At 44.9% G+C, this 18,748-nt stretch overlaps 1 non-coding gene across 1 annotated transcript; it reads right to left on the reverse strand.

The window, feature by feature from the left end:
* Nucleotides 1-16,387: 16,387 nt before the first annotated feature.
* On the reverse strand, nt 16,388-16,470 carry Trnal-uaa. Its single transcript has one exon. It is a non-coding gene; the product is annotated as a tRNA-Leu (tRNA).
* Between the last annotated feature and the right edge of the window lie 2,278 nt (nt 16,471-18,748).

The raw sequence follows: 18,748 nt of genomic DNA on the forward strand, positions 1-18,748 counted from the left end.
TGCTTGGTTTGTGCAACCGGCGAGCAGACAGGCCTCCCCATTCTATCCTGTGTCTTTTGTCTCCGTTTCTTTCATCTGACTTTCCTTTGGCCTTAATGACCCTACTCCAGGAACCCTAGTAGACTCCTACACTAAGTGAGGTAACCCAGACCCCGAAAGACAAATATAGTATGTACTCATAAGTGAATACCAGACATAAAGCAAAGGATAACAAGCCTATAGTCCACAACCCTTAGAAGCTAGAACCATTGTCCAGAAACAGATGCAAGCAGATGCAGATTCCCAACTAAACACTGGGCTGAGCTCCCAGAGTACAGTTGAAGAGAGGGAGGAGCTGTAATATGAACAAAGGGGTAAAGACCATGATGGGGAACCCCCCAGACTCAACTGACCCGGGCTAGTGGGAGCTCACTGACTCTGGACTGACAAGGGAGGAACCTGGATAGGACCAAACTAGGTCCCCTGAATGCAGGTGGCAATGGTGTGGCTTGGGTAGTATGTGGAGGCACTGACAGTGGTACTAGGATCTAACTCTAAGGCATGAACTGACTTTGTGGAGCCCACTCTCTATGGAGAGACACCTTGCTCAGCCTAGGCCCCTGGTGTGGGGAGTGCAGTGTGGGGAGCGTGGCTCTTCACCAACAAGGTGATAGGACAGACTTAGTTGTCTTCCATGGGAGGCCTTACCCTGTGGAATGGATAGGTGGTGGGATGAGAAAAGGTGGGGCACCTGGAGGAGAGGAGGGGGGAAGCCAGTATTGGTATGTAAAAAGTAAACAAACAAATAAAATTAATTATATAGTAACCACTAATATAGGTGACAGTCTGATCTGTGGGTATAAAAATTACATATAGGGAGCTTGCATCCAGAACCCTCCACCTTTCTGCCTCCCTTCCCTCTTGGGGTGCTGGGGCAGAATCCCGAGGGCAACCTAGTGGGCGGGAGCTCCTTTGTTTCAATAGCCTGCAAGGAGCAAGCAAGGTAGGCGCTTTGTTTACGAGCTACCCAACCAGCACGGAGATCTGATCTTGGCACCAGGAGAGACATCACTGGAGCACCAGGAGAGCCATCACTGGGGAGTGCCATTACTGGGAAGGTACATCAGTAGGCAAGGAGACCTGATCCTGTAAAAGAAGATCCATAGGGAAGCATTCAGAGGAAGAGATGGGCAGGTGCCAATGCAAGAATTCACCCAACAATCTGAAAAACAACATAAAACCACCAGAACCCAGCAACCTCACAACAGGAGGACATGAACACCTTAATCAAGAAGAAGTAGAAAAAATTGACTTTATGAAAGTGATTGATGCCCTTAAGCAGCATGTAAAAAATGCCCTTATAGAAATGGATGAAGTATAACAGAAAGTTTGAAGAATTGAATAAATCAGTGAATGATACCCTAGGAAACCAAGGAAAAACAATCAAACAGATAATAGAAACAGTTCAAGACTTGAAAACTGAAATGGAGGCAAAGAAGAAAACACAAACAGAGGGCCGGCTGGACATGGAAAATCTAAGTAAATGAATAGAGACTACAGAAACAAGCATAACCAACAGAATACAAGAGATAGAAGAAAGAATCTCAGATTTTGAAGATACCATAGAGAAAATAAATGCACTGATCAAAGAAAACACCAAGTCCAACAAACTCTCATCATGAAACATTCAGGAAATATGGGACACAATAAAAAGACCAAACCTAAGAACAATAGGAATAAAAGAAGGAGAAGTGCAGCTCAACGATCCAGAAAATATATTTAATAAAATTATAGAAGAAAACTTTCCCAACCTAAAGAAAGATGTACCTATGAAGGTTCAAGAAGCATACAGAACACCGAATAGGCTGGATGAAAAAAAAATCCCCTCACCATATAATAATCAAAACACAAAGCATACAGAATAAAGAAAGAGTATTAAGAGCTGCAAAGGAAAAAGGCCAAGTTACTTATAAAGGTAAACCTATCTGACTTACACCTGACTTCTCTATAGAAACCATGAAAGCCAGAAGGTCCTGGATAGATGTACTGCAGAAACTAAGAGACCATGGATGCAAGCCCAGATTACTATACCCAGCCAAGATTTCATTCACTATAAATGGAGAAAACAAAATTTTCCAGGATAAAAACAAATTTAAACAATACGTAGCCACAAATCCAGCCTTACAGAAAGTAATAGAAGGAAAATAACTAACCAAGGAGTCCAAAAATGACCACAATAACTCAGACATCTGGAGACCCTTCACCAGCACAACTCAAAGAAGGGAAACACACAAACTCTACTACTAAAAAAGTGACCAGAGTTAATAACCACTGGTCATTAATATCACTTAATGTCAATGGACTCAACTCACCTATAAAAAGGCACAGGCTAAGAGATTGGATACGAAAACATTCTGCTGTTTACAAGAAACACACCTCAACTACAAAGACAGGCATCTACTCAGAGTAAAGGGCTGGGAAAAGGCTTATCAAGCAAATGGACCTAAGAAACAAGCAGGTGTGGCCATACTAATTTCTAACAAAGTTGACTTCAAACTTAAATCAATCAGAAGAGATGGAGAGGGACATTTTATACTCATAACAGGAACAACTCATCAGGATGAAGTCTCAATCCTGAGTATCTATGTCCCTAATATAAAAGCACCCACGTACGTAAAAGAAATATTACTAAAACTCAAGGCAGCCATCAAATTGCACACACTAATAATAGGAGACTTCAACACTCATCTCTCACCAATGGACAGGTCAATCAGACAGAAACCTAACAGAGAAATTAGAGAATTAATGGAGGTAATGAATCAAATGGACTTAACAGACATCTATAGAATATTCCACCCAAATAGGAAAGAATATACCTTCTTCTCTGCAGCTCATGGAACCTTCTCGAAAATCGACCACATAGTCGGTAACAAAGCAAACTTCCACAGTTACCAAAAAATATTAGTAACCAACTGTGTCTTATCAGATCACCATGGATTAAAGTTAGAATTCAACAACAATGCTACCCCCAGAAAGCCTACAAACTCATGGAAACTGAACAGTCAACTACTGAACCATACCTGGATTAAGGAAGAAATAAAGAAAGAAATTAAAGTCTTCCTTGAATTCAATGAAAATAAAGAAACAACATACTCAAACTTATGGGACACTATGAAAACAGTCCTAAGAGGAAAGTTCATAGCACTAAGTGCCCACTTAAAGAAAACAGAGAAAGCACACATTGGAGACTTAACAGCCACCTGAAAGCTCTAGAAAAAAAAGAAGCAGACTCACCTAGGAGGAGTAGAAGACTGGAAATAATCAAACTGAGGGCTGAAATCAACAAAATAGAAACACAGAAAACAGTCCAAAGAATCAATGAAATAAAAAGCTGGTTCCTGGAGAAAATCAACAAGATTGATAAACCCCTATCCAAACTAATCAAACAGCAGAGAGAGAATAGGCAAATTAATAAGATCAGAAATGAAAAGGGGGACATAACCACAGACACAGAGGAAATTCAGAGAATCATTAGATCTTATTACACAAGCCTGTATGCCACAAAACTGGAAAATGTAAAAGAAATGAACACTTTTTTAGATAAATACCATATACCAAGGTTAAACCAGGACCAGGTGAACAATCTAAATAGACCTGTTAGTCGCGAAGAATTAGAAGAGGTTATCAAAAACCTCCCTACCAAAAAAAGCCCAGGACCAGATGGTTTCAATGCGGAATTCTACCAGAACTTCCAAGAAGACCTAATACCTATACTCCTTAATGTATTTCACAATATAGAAACAGAAGAGTCATTGCCAAATTCCTTTTATGAAGCTACAGTTACTCTGATACCAAAACCACACAAAGACTTAACCAAGAAAGAGAATTACAGGCCAATCTCACTCATGAACATCGACGCAAAAATCCTCAACAAAATACTGGCAAACCGAATCCAAGAATACATTAGAAAAATTATCCATTATGATCAAGTAGGCTTCATCCCAGAGATGCAGGGCTGGTTCAACATACGAAAATCTATCAATGTAATCCATCATATAAATAAACTGAGAGAAAAAAAACCCATATGATCGTTTCATTAGATGCTGAAAAAGTATTTGACAAAATTCAACATCCCTTTATGATAAAAGTCTTAGAGAGATTAGGGATACCTAAATATAATAAAAGCTATTTACAGCAAGCCGACAGCTAACATCAAATTAAACAGAGAGAAACTCAAAGCCATCCCACTAATATCAGGAACACGACAAGGCTGTCCACTCTCTCCATACCTCTTCAATATAGTGCTTGAAGTTCTAGCAATAGCAATAAAACAACATAAGGGGATCAAGGGGATTCGAATTGGAAAGGAAGAAGTTAAACTTTCGTTATTTGCAGATGATATGATAGTGTACATAAGCGACCCCAAAAACTCCACCAAAGAACTCTTACAGCTGATAAACACCTTTAGTAATGTGGCAGGATACAAGATCAACTCCAAAAAATCAGTCGCCCTCTTATACACAAAGGATATGGAAGCAGAGAGGGAAATCAGAGAAGCTTCACCTTTCACGATAGCCACAAACAGCATAAAATATCTTGGGGTAAATCTAACCAAGGAAGTGAAAGATCTATTTGACAAGAACTATAAGGCATTGAAGAAAGAAATTGAAGAGGATACCAGAAAATGGAAGGACCTCCCTTGCTCTTGGATTGGGAGGATCAACATAGTAAAAATGGCAATTCTACCAAAGGCAATTTATAGATTCAATGCAATCCCCATCAAGGTCCCATCAAAATTCTTCACAGATCTTGAGAGGACAATAATCAACTTTATATGGAAAAACAAAATCCCAGGATAGCCAAAATAATTCTATACAATAAAGGATCTTTTGGAGGCATTACCATCCCTGACTTCAAACTCTATTACAGAGCTACAGTAATGAAAACAGTGTGGTACTGGCATAAAAACAGAGAAGTCGACCAATGGAATCGTATAGAAGACCTGGATTTTAACCCTCAAACCTATGAACACCTCGTTTTCAATAAAGGAGCTAAAAGTATACAATGGAAGAAAGAAAGCATCTTCAACAAATGGTGCTGGCACAACTGGATGTCAACCTGTAGAAGAATGAAAATAGACCCATATCTATCACCATGCACAAAACTCAAGTCCAAATGGATCAAAGACCTCACTATCAGTCCGAACACACTGAACCTGATAGAAGAGAAAGTGGGAAGTACCCTACAACAGATGGGCACAGGAGATCACTTCCTATGTATAACCCCAGCAGCATAGACATTAAGGGCAACATTGAATAAATGGGACCTACTAAAACTGAGAAGCTTCTGTAAAGCAAAGGACACTGTCACTAAGACAAAAAGGCAACCTACTGTCTGGGAGAAGATCTTCACCAACCCCACAACCAGACAAAGGTCTAATCTCCAAAATATATAGAGAACTCAAGAAACTAGACTTTTAAATGCTAATTAACCCAATTAAAAAATGGGGCACTGAACTGAACAGAATTCTCAACAGAAGAAGTTCAAATGGCCAAAAGACATTTAAGGTCATGCTCAACCTCCTTAGCGATCAGGGAAATGCAAATCAAAACAACTTTGAGATATCATCTTACACCTGTCAGAATGGCTAAAATCAAAAACACCAATGATAGCCTTTGCTGGAGAGGTTATGGAGGAAGGGGTACCCTCATCCATTGCTGGTGGGAATGCAAACTTGTGCAACCACTTTCGAAAGCAGTGTGGCGGTTTCTCAGGAAATTCAGGATCAACCTACCCCTGGACCCAGCAATACCACTCTTGGGAATATACCCAAGAGATGCCTTATCATATGACAAAAGCATTTGTTCAACTATGTTCATAGCAGCATTATTTGTAATAGCCAGAACCTGGAAACAACCTAGATGTCCTTCAATGGAAGAATGGATGAAGAAAGTGTGGAATATATACACATTAGAGTACTACGGTGTGGTAAAAAACAATGACTTCTCAAATTTTGCATGCAAATGGATGGAAATAGAAAACACTATCCTGAGTGAGGTAAGCCAGACCCAAAAAGATGAACATGGGATATACTCACTCATAATTGGTTTCTAGCTATAAATAAAGGTCACGGAGTCTATAATTGGTGATCCTAAAGAAGCTAAGTAAGAAGGTCAACCCAAGGAAAAACATATAGTTATTCTCCTGGCTATGGGAAGTAGACAAAATCGCCGGGCAAAAAATTGGGGTGGGGTGGGATGGGGGTAAGGGGAGATGGGGAGAGAAAAGTGAGAAGGGGAGGATGGGGGGAACTTGGGGAAACAGGATGATTGGGATAAAGGAAGGTTGGATAGGGAAGCAGGGAAGCACAAATCTTAGTTAAGGGAGCCACCTTAGGGTTGACAAGAGACTTGAACCTAGAGTGGCTCCCAGGAGCCCAAGGCGATGTCCCCAGTTAGTTCCTTGGGCAGCTGAGGATAGGGAACCTGAAATGACCCTATCCTATAGCAATACTGACGAATATCTTGCATATCACCATAGAACCTTCATCTGGTGATGGATGGAGATAGAGACAGAGACCCACACTGGAGCACTGGACTGAGCTCCCAAGGTCCCAATGAGGAGCAGAAGGAGGGAGAACATGAGCAAGGAAGTCAGGACCACGAGGGGTGCACCCACCCACTGAGACAGTGGGGCTGATCTATTGGGAGCTCACCAAGGCCAGCTGGACTGTGACTGAAAAAGCATGGGATAAAACCGGACTCTCTGAACATGGCGAACAATGAGAGCTGATGAGAAGCCAAGGACAATGGAACGGGGTTTTGATCCTACTTAATGTGCTGGCTTTGTGGGAGCCCAGCCAGTATGGATGCTCACCTTCCTAGATATGGACGGAGGGGGGATGACCTTGCACTTTCCACAGGGCAGGGAACCCTGACTGCTCTTTGGACTGGAGAGGGACGGGGAGAGGAGTGGGGAGAGGGGAAGAAGGGTGGGAGGAGGGGGAGGGAAATGGGAGGCTGGGAGGAGGCGGAAACTTTTTTTTTCTTTTTCTCAATAAAAATTTTTTTTAAAAAAAGAAGTGTAGGTTATCAGCTACAAGTACCTTGTGTGTATTAACAAAGATAATAACAGCTACAAATTATATCTTTAAAAAGTTACATATAGGGAAAGCATTTGCTGCTATTGCAGAGGACCTGAGTTTGGTTTTCAGTATTCACATGGTGGATCAAAACTATCTTTGGCTCCAGCTCCAGGGGATCAGATGCCCTTTTCTGGCTTCCAAAGGCACCCAGACACACACACACACACACACACACACATACACACACACACACACGTGGGGAGAGGACGAGAAAGAGAGAGAGGAAGAAAAATTGAAAATTTAAAAATAAAATAAATCTTTAAAAAATAAGTATAGATGTTTGCACAGGTGTGTATTTCTTTCAGGTTGGCTTGCCTGGTCTGGGGCTCCCCAAGCCAATGGGTAAGTGTGGAAATGGTCCTTAAGTGTGTGCTCTCCTCAGAATGTCTGGGCAGGTTATTTAACCTCTTTGGTTGATCCTTATTTCCTCTGGTAGTAATTGAATAATAGCAACTGGGAGGCTGTGGATGTTTACTTGTATCAGAATATTACATGCTGAAGGTCATTTAGTTTTTCAGAGCAACCCCCTGACATGAGCAGTGTAGTCCATCTGCGGTGCAAGCGATGGCAGGTAGGTAGCAGTCACATCTGTCTCCTGTGATGACGGGAAAATGAGACAGTGATGCTTGATTGGCACTGTTTCTACATCACCCACCATCTTCGTGTCCTTTGCGTTTTCTCTCACTTAAAGTGGGGCAGAGTTTTTTTCTTTCTTTTCTTTGGTTTTTTTGAGACAGGGTTTCTCTGTGTAGCTTTGGAGCCTGTCCTGGTACTCACTCTATGGCCCAGGCTGGCCTTGAACTCACAGAGATCCACCTGCTTCTGCCTCCCAAGTGCTACAATTAAAGGTGTGTGCCATCACTGCCTCACAGGGGACAGGGTTTTTTTTTTTCCAAAAAATATTTATTTATTATGTATACAGCATTTTGCCTGCATGTATGTCTACATGCCAGAAGAGGGCACCAGATCTCATTATAGACAGTTGTGAGCCACCACGCAGTTGCTGGAAATTGAATTCAGAATCTCTTAACTTCTGAGCCATCTTTCCAGCCCAAGAGGATGGAGTTTCTTAGCTCTTCCTTCCTGCTTTTCTTGTCCCCAAAAGCAGCTAGACCCTCCTCCTCTTCTTTTAAAGACCTTACTATTGATGGTTTTAGAGGAGGGAGATAAATGTTAAACCAGGCTTAAATGAATTTCAAGCAGAATAGAATCTTGACAAGAATATGCTTTAAGGCCGGTGACGAGCCAGATCACGGCACCACTAAAACCTAAATTTTCTGGCATCTGCTATGTATTACTTCTGCTCTAGGAAAGCTTCCGCTAAAACTCTGTCAAAATTAAAATGTGTCAAAAGTGTAGTTCCCAGTATGGTGAGCACCCTCATGACTGCCTCACAACCATCTGTAACTCTGGTTTCGGGGGTCTGGTGTCTTACTCTGGTTTCAGTAGGCACTGGGCATGTATGTGATGTATAGACGAATGTGTAGGCAAACACCCGTACACATAAAAACAAAAACATACCACTGAGTTCTGGAACTTGTTTGGCCGAGAAAGAAACAAAACAAATCAAAACGAATCAACTTGCTCTTCGGTGGAGACTGTTTTTGCTTGTCCCCCGTGGGATTTTATGCCTAAACAACGGTATAATGACTCACGAAATTCTTTCTCAGCTATCGTACCTGCTTATCCCCTCCATTATGTGGAAAGCCAACTTGAGCATGGAATTCGTGGCTAGTAAAATTAATGGCTTAAGCAGAGTAGTAAACGTTGCCAGCTTCTCAGTGAGTTCACGTCCGGGTCGTGCTGACATGCTTTCGCTGCAGGGCAGTCTGCTCCCACGGAGCAGACCTGTTTACAGGGATAAGTTAAAAAGGCTGGGGACTTAAATGTCAGCACTATTTTTATTTTGAATCTTTTTGCTTTGTTTGGAAAGATTCTCTTCCAACAGTAATGGCATTTTAAAATAACTCTGTTAAAATGGGATGGAAGGAGATCTCTTGGTTTGCTTTTTGAGATCGGGTGTCTCTATATAGCCCTAGCTGTCCTTGGACTCACTATGTAGACCAGGCTGGCCTTAAACTCATACAGATCCTCTTACCTCTGTCTCCAGAGTGCTGGGATTAAAGGTGTGTGCCCCCATGCTCAGAGAGAAGTGTTTAAGGTTAAGAGAGGTCTTCGTGTGTCTCAGAGACAAGCTCTGCTGCTCAAGTTCATCAGTGTAACAGGCTTCACCTGGGGGCTGAGTTAAACCCAGGTTTCTGGGTGCCTCCCAAGTATCTGATTCTTAGGAGTGAATTTTTACTGACTCTCCAGCTGATACTGGCACTGCTGGTCCAGGGCCCACACTTGGAGAACCTGAGAATGGAGGATTAATGAGTCAGACAATAGAAAAATGGTCATGTGGCAGGCAGCACACAGTAGGTCCAATTTGTGCAAGAACTCCAAAAGTTCCAGGACACGTGCCAAAGCTACACAGAGAAACCCTGTCTTTTAAAACTACAAAAAAACAAAAGCAAAAACAAAAAACAACTTCCAAAGGTAAGAGTGACTCCTCCTGTTTCAGGTGAAGGACCTGAACTTAGGAAGTTCCCTAAATTATTCAAGAACACACAGTAACAGAAAGCATTTTTTTAAAGATTTATTTATTTATTATGTATACAACATTCTGCCTCGATGTATGCCCGCACGCCAGAGCAGGGCGCCAAATCTCAGTACAGATGGTTGTGAGCCACCATGTGGTTGCTGGGAATTGAACTCAGGACCTCTGGAAGAGCAGCCAGTGCTCTTAACCTCTGAGCCATCTCTCCAGCCCAACAGAAAGCATTTTGTTCTGTCTTTGGCTCCAAGCTGTATCTATTAAAATAAGTTGATCTGTCTAGCTGAAACTTTGTCTAGCTCCTTCTGCATTCAGGGACACTAGCTTGTTTGTTCTAGTTTTTTTTTTTTTTTTTTTTTTGCCCTTTCTCCCTCCCTATGTCCTGAAACTCAGAGAGCCACCTGCCTCTGCTTCTCAAGTGTTGGAATTAAAGGTGTGTGCAGCACACCCAGCTAGCCGTGTTTTAGTTTCTTGAGTGTGTGTGGGGGTCTCTTATAGGTTAGGGTAATCTCATCTTTGCCCTGTACCCCGAGGCTGGCTTTCCAGTCCAGCTGCTTCTCTCTCAGCCTCCTAGGTGCCTAGATTACAGGTGTGACCCCCCTCACCTGGTTTCTTGTCTTGCTTTTTAGGCAGAGTTTCATTCCACAGCTAAGCAGCTGAAGATGGCGCCTGAGCCTCCCAGCAACACTTCCCAAATGCTGGGATTGCTAACAGATGCAGGGTTTTTTCCTGCTTACTACTCACCATAGACACTGCCAGTCACGGAAATGCGTGTGAGGTGTTTCCCATGTATTAGGGAGTTCTCCATAAGTCTGGAGGTGCTGTTAATTTGACTCAGTTTAAGCACTATCTGCAGGAGATAGAGCCACAGCCCACAGATCAAGGCTCAGTACCTCCAGACTGCTATCACTTTCAGCTGCAGATTTCAAGTTCTATGTTGTGAGCCAGTATTTCCAGCTTCAGCTGTAAACTGGGGGTTCCATTTCCTGTGAGAGGAGCTCACAGACTCAGAGCATTGCCGGGTTACAGGCTGATTATAGTTGAAAACATGTGAAAAAGGTGAATAGCCAGAAAAAGAACCACAGGACAAGGTACGGTAGGGAAGGGTGCTGGTCATCTGTGTCCTCCCAAGGTATCCCACCCTCCTGTATCTGGGGATCTAAGTCATCTGGATGGCACAGTTTAGGGACTTTTATGGAGGCTTCATCATGCAGGCATGATCAGTTCTCAACTCAGTCGCCAGCTTTTCTGCTTCAGTTGGACTGTTACCGGGCGAGCTCCAACGATTCTCATCTCTGCCCGTGTCAGTGCTGGGGTTACAAGCATCGGCAAGACCGTGACTGGCTTATGTGGGTACTGGGATCTGAACGATGGTCCTCAAAGTTGCCAGGCAAGTGCTCTTACTGACTGAGCCATTTTTCCAGGCCCTAATTTTCATACTTTGATGTGTACTTTGCATTTTGTTCCTATAAAAATTCTGTCAAGAAGAACCCCCCACGTACACAAGGATTGTGCACTGGCTTGGTTTTGTGTGTCAGCTTTATATGAGCTAGAGTCATCAGAGAGGAAGGAGCCTGAGTGGAGGAAATGCCTCCGTGGATCCAGCTGTAAGGCATTTTCTCATTTAGTGGTCATGAGGAATGGTCCAGGTCGTGATGGGTGGTGCCATCCCTGGGCTGCTGGTCCTGTGTTCTATAAGAAGGCAAGCCAGGGGAAGCAGCCCCTCCATGGCCTCTGCATCAGCTCCTGCTTCCAGGTTCCAACCCTGCTTGAGTTCCTGCTCTGACTTCCTCCAGTGATGGACTATGATCTGGAAGTATAAGCCAAATAAACCCTTTCTTCTCCAACTTGCCTTTTGATCAGGGTGTTTCACTGCAGCAATAGAAACCCTAACAAAGACAGATAGTATTTACATATATCTACACGTATATGTGAGTATCATACAAACATAGCAAAATTATTTGCTATGTGAATGGACATACGCCTTTTAAATTTTGATATAGATTCTAGAGTGAAACTGTAATTTGATGCATTCAGGCTGTGGACGTAGCTTGCTGGCGGAGCATGCCACTTGGCATGCATAGGTTCCTGGGTTTGATCCCCAGGAAGTAGAAAAAGAATGTGCCAGGTCGTGGTGCTCACCTTTAATCTGAGAATTTGGGAAGCAGAGGCAGATGGATCTCTGTGAGTTAGAGGCCAGAGCTAGTTCTAGGACAGATGGAGGCCCGTGGGGGGGGGGGGGGAGAAAGAAAGGGAGGGAGGGGGGGAGAGAGAGAGAGAGAGAGAGAGAGAGAAGAATGCCTGCACACTCAGGAGAGGGGGTGATTCCTACTGAAACCAGAGAAAAAAATTTTTTTGTCAGTTTGCTAAATGAAAACAAACTGTTTTAATTTCTTCAACCATACCAGAGAAGAACTTCTCATATGTTCATAGTTTTCTGTATTTATTTTTCTATGAAGTATTTTTATACTTGGCACAGTCTTCTATTGGCTTCACACACACACACACACAAACACACACACACACACACACACACACTCATTTATACCAGTTTTTTTTAAGTTAAGGAAAAGAACTCTTTGGCAAATCTGTTTCATGATATATATATACATACACACACACACACACACACACACACACACATATATATATGTTTTCACTCAGCAGTGAATGCGGGGTGTAAACAAGGTAGAATGACATATATATATATATGAACACATGGCAGTACAGCTCATTTCTCTGTGTGCTAACCATGTAGAGTACGGGGTAGAGATGTTAAAGTCTTTCCCAGGCCACTCAAAGGCAGGCAGAAAAGAATTTATGTCTTATGTAGTGTGCAGAGAGGTCCACATTGAGATATCGGCCCGTGTGTGAATGTTGTTAGGAATCAGAACAATGGGGCAAGAGAGTGTAGACAGAAAAGAGCAGGACACAGATACCAAGGCATGCCAGTTCCCAGAGTCTGGAAAAGGAGGGGTCAGCCAGGGGCAAGAACAGAAAGACGGGTGGGCACCATCTTCCAACCTTGCTTTGCGGGCTTCTGAGGCTTCCAGTGCTTAGATGGCAGGCCGGTGTGTCCTTCCCACCCTCTGCTCAGGCTGCCCCTCCCCCCACTGTGTGCTCCTGGCTTCATCTCTCCCGACTCCACGGCCTCTGTCCCTTTGTCCCTTGCTCCTTTGTCAGTGGGTTGCTTCTTTCTCCCCACCCCACCCGCACCCAGAGCACCTAATTTTCAGCCTGACTGACTGTTGGGTTGATTCAGAGCAAGGTGCATTAGGGGTAGGGATTGTTTCTTTCTTGTTCCTTTTCCTATCCATAGTCTGACACAGTATCTAGCAAATAGCAGGCGTACAGTGAGTTTGACTCAGGAATGAATAAGCTTTTTACCCGACTAGGACTCTGTAAAGCAGCTTTAACCCTTTCTACCTTTTTTGGGAGGTGTTGATTGTGTTTTTGTTTTTCAAGGCAGGGTTTCTCCCTGTAGTTCTGACTGTTTTGGAACACGCTCTGTAGACAGGCTGGCCTTGAACTCTGGGATTTTTAATCCTTGCCTCTGCTGGGATTAAAGGTGTGCACCTCCACTGCCCGGATACCTTCTTGTTTTTTAAGAAACACACTGAGGACAGGATCCTTGGAAGAAGAAAGTGACTTCTTGCATAGGGCTCTAGCATAGCAAGTAGTGATGGGGGTAAAGACGTCAGCACGCCTGTTTTAGGGACGGTTGACAGTTGCTGAGGAGCCAGAGGCTGTGCAGGCCAGAACCCAGTAGGGGGCAGCAGAGGACCGTGCAGGGCCTGTTTCCCCGGGCTCCTCCTGCAGGTCCCCGCTGAGCAGCCACAGCCTGGGTTTCTCTAGTTCTTCGCAGTACTCTAGTGCTTGACGAAGTAAAGACAGAGTTAAGGCAGCCTTACTCTGGTGCTGAGATCTGCTGATACCGTAGCACAGATGCCACACTGCTGATACCGCACTGAGCATCAGTGTCTTCCTCTGGTTCCTGGAAAAGAGGAAAATGAGATAGGAAGGCAAGGGTGGGGGTGGGAGCTATGAAGAGGTTGCCTAGACCCCAAGTGGAATGGTGACAACAAGGGGGATCTAGGGCCCTGTTTGCTACAGCCACACCCGGAGCTAGGGCGGTTAAAAGTGTTGGTCCAGGACATTCATGCTCAGAGATACTTTGTTTCTTTTGTTCTCTGGTTTTCCTTCTGTCCCCCTTTTTTGTTGGTAAGGTGTATTGTGTGTGTGTGTTTTAAATGTTCAGCCTATCATGGGCACTGCTAGGGAAAAGGATTTTGCACAGGTTCCTGGGGGCCATCGAGGTCACTGCAAGGTTCTGCGTGGAAACACTTAGTCCAGGATTCTGGTTTCTCACCTCATACTCTGCATAAACACACATCCTCAGCGTGATTTAAGTCTAGGATCAAGTCACGTCTCAGCTGCCTAACACCACCTACACAACCTCAGTTCCTTGACAGTGCCTTCGGGGCTGCAACTGCTTTAGGAATGAACACGGAAGCAAAGCAGCTGCGGAAGCTGTCGACTATTCTGTTACCCCAAAAGCCCAAGGTAGCAAAAGCCAAGGGGAATATGCAGATGAGAGACTTACAGACAGAGCTGACAATGACACCCCCACCCCCAAATTGGGAACTTCAGAACAGCTTGTGTCACCTCCGTACTTTAGATTCGATCATCACATTGCTATGGTTTCTTAATTCACATATTGGGCTTTTGTTTCTTCTCTCCTGGATTCCCACTCCTGTCAAAACTCTTTTTTTTTTTTGGTTTTCGAGACAGAGTTTCTCTGTAGCTTTGGAGCCTGTCCTGGGACTAGCTCTGTAGACCAGGTTGGCCTCGAACTCACAGAGACCCACCTGCCTCTGCCTCCCGAGTGCTGGGATTAAAGGCGTGCACAACAACTGCCCGATGATAAAATTTATTTTATTATTATTATTATTTACTGTTCATTGGTGTGAGAGTCAGATGTCCTGAAACTGGAGTTACAGACAGTTGTGAGCTGCCATCTGGATGTTGGGAATTGATCTCAGGACTTCTGGAAGAACAGCCAGTGCTCTTAACTGCTGAGCCATCTCTCCAGCCCCCCAAAATGTGTAGCCTAGGCTGGCCTCAAACTCATGAGCTTCCTGCCTCTGCCTCCTTTAGCAAATCCTACTGGCGTGCGCTATCACAACTGGCCAGAGCTCTTGACGGGAGGCCTGGAGCAGGTCCAGCCTCTCCTTCCCTTTTGTCTTTTGATCTTGTGATCCTTGGTGTGACCACAGGCACAGTTCTTGGAACTTCCCATAGGAGGACAAGTGTTTAAACCAGGACCCACACAGCCTGTCTGCCTTCAAACCTGGAGAAGGATGACTCTCTCTGTGGGTCTTCATTTCTTGTAGAGGCTGAGATGAGAGTCAAGCCAGTGTCTTTGGATCAGGAGGACAGGAAACCTTCTTGGCTGTCGTCCTCCACTGCCAACCTCTCTAACTGCTCGAGAAGTGGATGTTACTCACCCACTTTGTGGACAGATGATGAAATGTCTCAGCAGGCATCTTCCACTCAACACATTGTGGAGCTCAAACAGTGTGGGTGCCTCTCCAGGACGGAATGACTGAACTTGGGTGGCCTGCCTCATGTACGTGATCTGCTTTGGGCACGCTTTTTGGAGGAGAAAGGATTTGTGAAGAGCTAAGATTTCAAATGTTCTTGTATATTTATCTGACTTTTTGCAGGAGGTGGAGGGAGCAGGGAGGAGGGCCTCTCACGGTAGGTTCTACTTGTGAGTAGGAGAAGCAAGGTGAACCTCAGAAAGGCATTTTCTGGACCAGTGCTGTGGCTCAGCTGGTGAACAGCTCAAAGCATGAGGTCCGGAGTCTGATCCCCAGCACCCTGGGTGTGGTGGTGCACACTTATAATCCCAGCTCTGGGAACACAGAGGCAGGCCTCAAGCACCAGGCCAGCCCCAGATGACAGTGAAAGACCTTGTCTTAAAAATCATGATAGAAGGCTGGAGAAATGGCTCAGGGCCTCAGAGGACTCGGGTTTGATTCCCAGCACCCATATTGTGGCTCACAGCTACCTATAAATTCAGTTCCAGGTGATTCAGCACCCTCTTCTGGCCTCTTTAGGTACTGCAAACACTTGGTACACCCACAGACATGCAAGCAAAACACTCATACATATGAAATATGAATAAGTAAACCTTAAATATAAGAAATGAAAACTTCTGATTCTCCTGAGGAAGGATGCCTGAGATCAGGCTTTGGCTTCCACATGCATGTGCACTCACGTGAACCCACACTTACATGGACACCACCCACACACATGAACACACGCACATGAGTACACACACACGAACATACACACTTCAACACACTCACATGAATACCCACCTGCATGAACATCCACCCACATAAATAACCACCCACACCAATACACACACACACACACACACACACGTGAACACGTACATATACATACACAAAAGGAAGGAGGAAAGAGAGAGAAAGAAAAAGGAAGGAAAGAAGGAAGAAAGGAAGGAAGAAAAGAGGCCCAGTGAGCCTGCCTTACAGGAAGTTGGTGCCTAGACTTGGAGCCCAACTATGGGTTTAAGTTCTCTTTTTTTTTTCACTTCATCATATATTTATTTTACAATATTATTAAAATAGCACTTATACCAGGAGTGGGGCTCGAACCCACGCAGACATATGTCCATTGGATCTTAAGTCCAACACCTTAACCACTCGGCCATCCTGGTACTGGCTGGGTTTAAGTTCTAGGGCCATGATGCTTGCTCTATGATATCAGGGAATACGGCAAACTATCAAGTTTTGAGTTTCAGGCATAAATACGAGAACTACTTCCTTGGGTCTTGGTGTAGGTCCAACCAAAACCCACAAGTAGAGCACTTATTTGGGTGCCTGGCTCCCCAAAGAGCAGCTGTTCCCACACTGCAGAAGACACAGTGCTGAGCAAGTTTGCAGGCACTCGGGAGTCCTTTTCTCCTAAAAATGGCCACACTCAGTCTGAGAGGTGCAGGGAGGTAGTCATGAATAATTCGTCCTTTCTCTTTTCCCCTTGGGAGCAGAGGTGGGGGCCGGTTGGTGGGCAATGGAGCACGCTGAGCCACATGCTGCCCCTGGTCCAGACTGTTGGTGGGAAAGATGGAGGAGTTCTTACCGCACGACAGAAGGCCATGGAGGCATCAGAATGGCTGAAGTCTTCTGAATCCAGAGGGCCAGATGCTAATCTTCACTGCCACATTAGTCACCTAGGAGATCCACCTCTGGTGTGTCTGGCGTTTCCAGAGAGGGTTAACTGAGGAAGGGCCACTCCGTGGCTGGTGCCTTCACCATCATGATGAACCTCTCGACTGAGCCAAAGTAAACCCTTCCTTCCTTCGGCTGTGCTTGTCAGTTATTTCTGTCACTCCAACAAGCCACATGACTAATACACCTGGCCTTTAAGAGTCCATGCCCTTCTCGTGTCTGGCCTTGGAGTCAAACTGGCTATGGCAGGAAGCCTTCCCACCATGCCTGGCCAGGGCCCTCAGGGACAGCAAGATTCAGGGAGTAGTGTATGTTAGGTCTACTCTGGGAGCAAGTGGGAAGCAGGAGAGGTAAACAGGGCATGCATTTAAGGAGACAGCTCTTACGTTTGTACCCTGACCTTGCATGAGCCTAATGGGGGGTATCCCCCATTATGTACAAAACTTAGAACTTGGGACACCTTCCCTGCCTCATGCTGGGGCCATGGGGAAGCAGGCTTCATGTCACTGTTCTGTTTCAGAGCAAGGGAGACGTCATCTGCTTCATGAAGGGTGTACATGTGTGTGTGCGTGTGCGTGTGCGTGTGTGTGTGTGTTCACAACAAGGATGAGCACTCGGCCGTACTCATCTGACTTCAAGGTAGACCAGGGGATCTGACTCAGGTCTATATTCTCTTGGGCAGAAGGTCTGTCGTCAAGGAGCTACACCAGAAAGTACCAGGCTTCTTTCTCCTCCTCCCTCACGGGGGCAGCAGTGGTCCAGAATGGAGCTGAGGATTCTGTGGAGGAAAGTACCTCAGCATCTACCGCAGTGTGGCAGGTTCTCAAAGCTTTCCATAGCTCAGGACTCTGGCTCTGCCCACCTCGTCCCGTTTCCGAGTTTCCACAGATAGAATGAAGAAGTCACCTGTGCCTAGTCTTTAGATGCCTGGGGACATACTGAGTTTACTCAGGTGTGTTGGTGGGCTTTGACTCCTTCCTAACTGTTTCTTGGAGCTTTCTTCATTTCTTGCCACGTGGACCTCGACAACACAGCAAAGACTGGAAAGCTAGAACTTAACATTTCCCAGAATCCCTTGCAGCTGGGACACGCCAGGGTTTCTGAAGCACTGTGGGAGGACAGGGCCACACTTCTGTTCCTGCACTTCTTGCTGGCTTGAAATGGCGGGGCTGACTGGCCTTTCTCTGGCAGTATAGGCAGACATCCTTCGGCCATCAACTTGGGCACTGGGAAGCAAGGGGTGCACATTTAATCGGGTGCCTATGGCAGCATTGGCTCTGGAGAAGGTAGGGTCCTGGTTAGAGGGGCCCTGCTGCTTGCTTGGTGGTCCAGGTTTTCTGGGAGCCTTGCTGAAAGCTTAGCCTAAACTATTCTCTAAAGAAATCCCTTCTGGTGATTCTGTAAGACACTTAATCCCCTGTTGTGAATCTGGACTGGCCGATTCTGGCCAGAGCAGACTTTACTCCCTTCAGTTAAACAATCCAAGTGGTATGGAGAGACTTCAATTGCTGGGTTGTTCTCAGTGTGTGTGTGTGTGTGTGTGTGTGTGTGTGTGTGTGTGAAGGAGTCACTGAGATGTGCTGGAGAGACATGAACAGAGAGGTAGCTAGAGGCAGAAGGACCCTGGATGGTGCCAGTCAGGTGCTGCTGTATTACAACACCCTTTCCAGGACCTCGGCTTCATGTTTTGCACAAAGATTGTGCACATACTTGGTGTGATTTATTTATTTATTTTTGGCACTGAGTCCAAAGGAGTAAGTGAATTTC

The sequence above is a fragment of the Microtus oregoni genome, unplaced genomic scaffold (assembly GCF_018167655.1).
Source record: "Microtus oregoni isolate MIOR12 unplaced genomic scaffold, Mior012 000016F_ref0000370, whole genome shotgun sequence".
NCBI lineage: Eukaryota > Metazoa > Chordata > Mammalia > Rodentia > Cricetidae > Microtus > Microtus oregoni.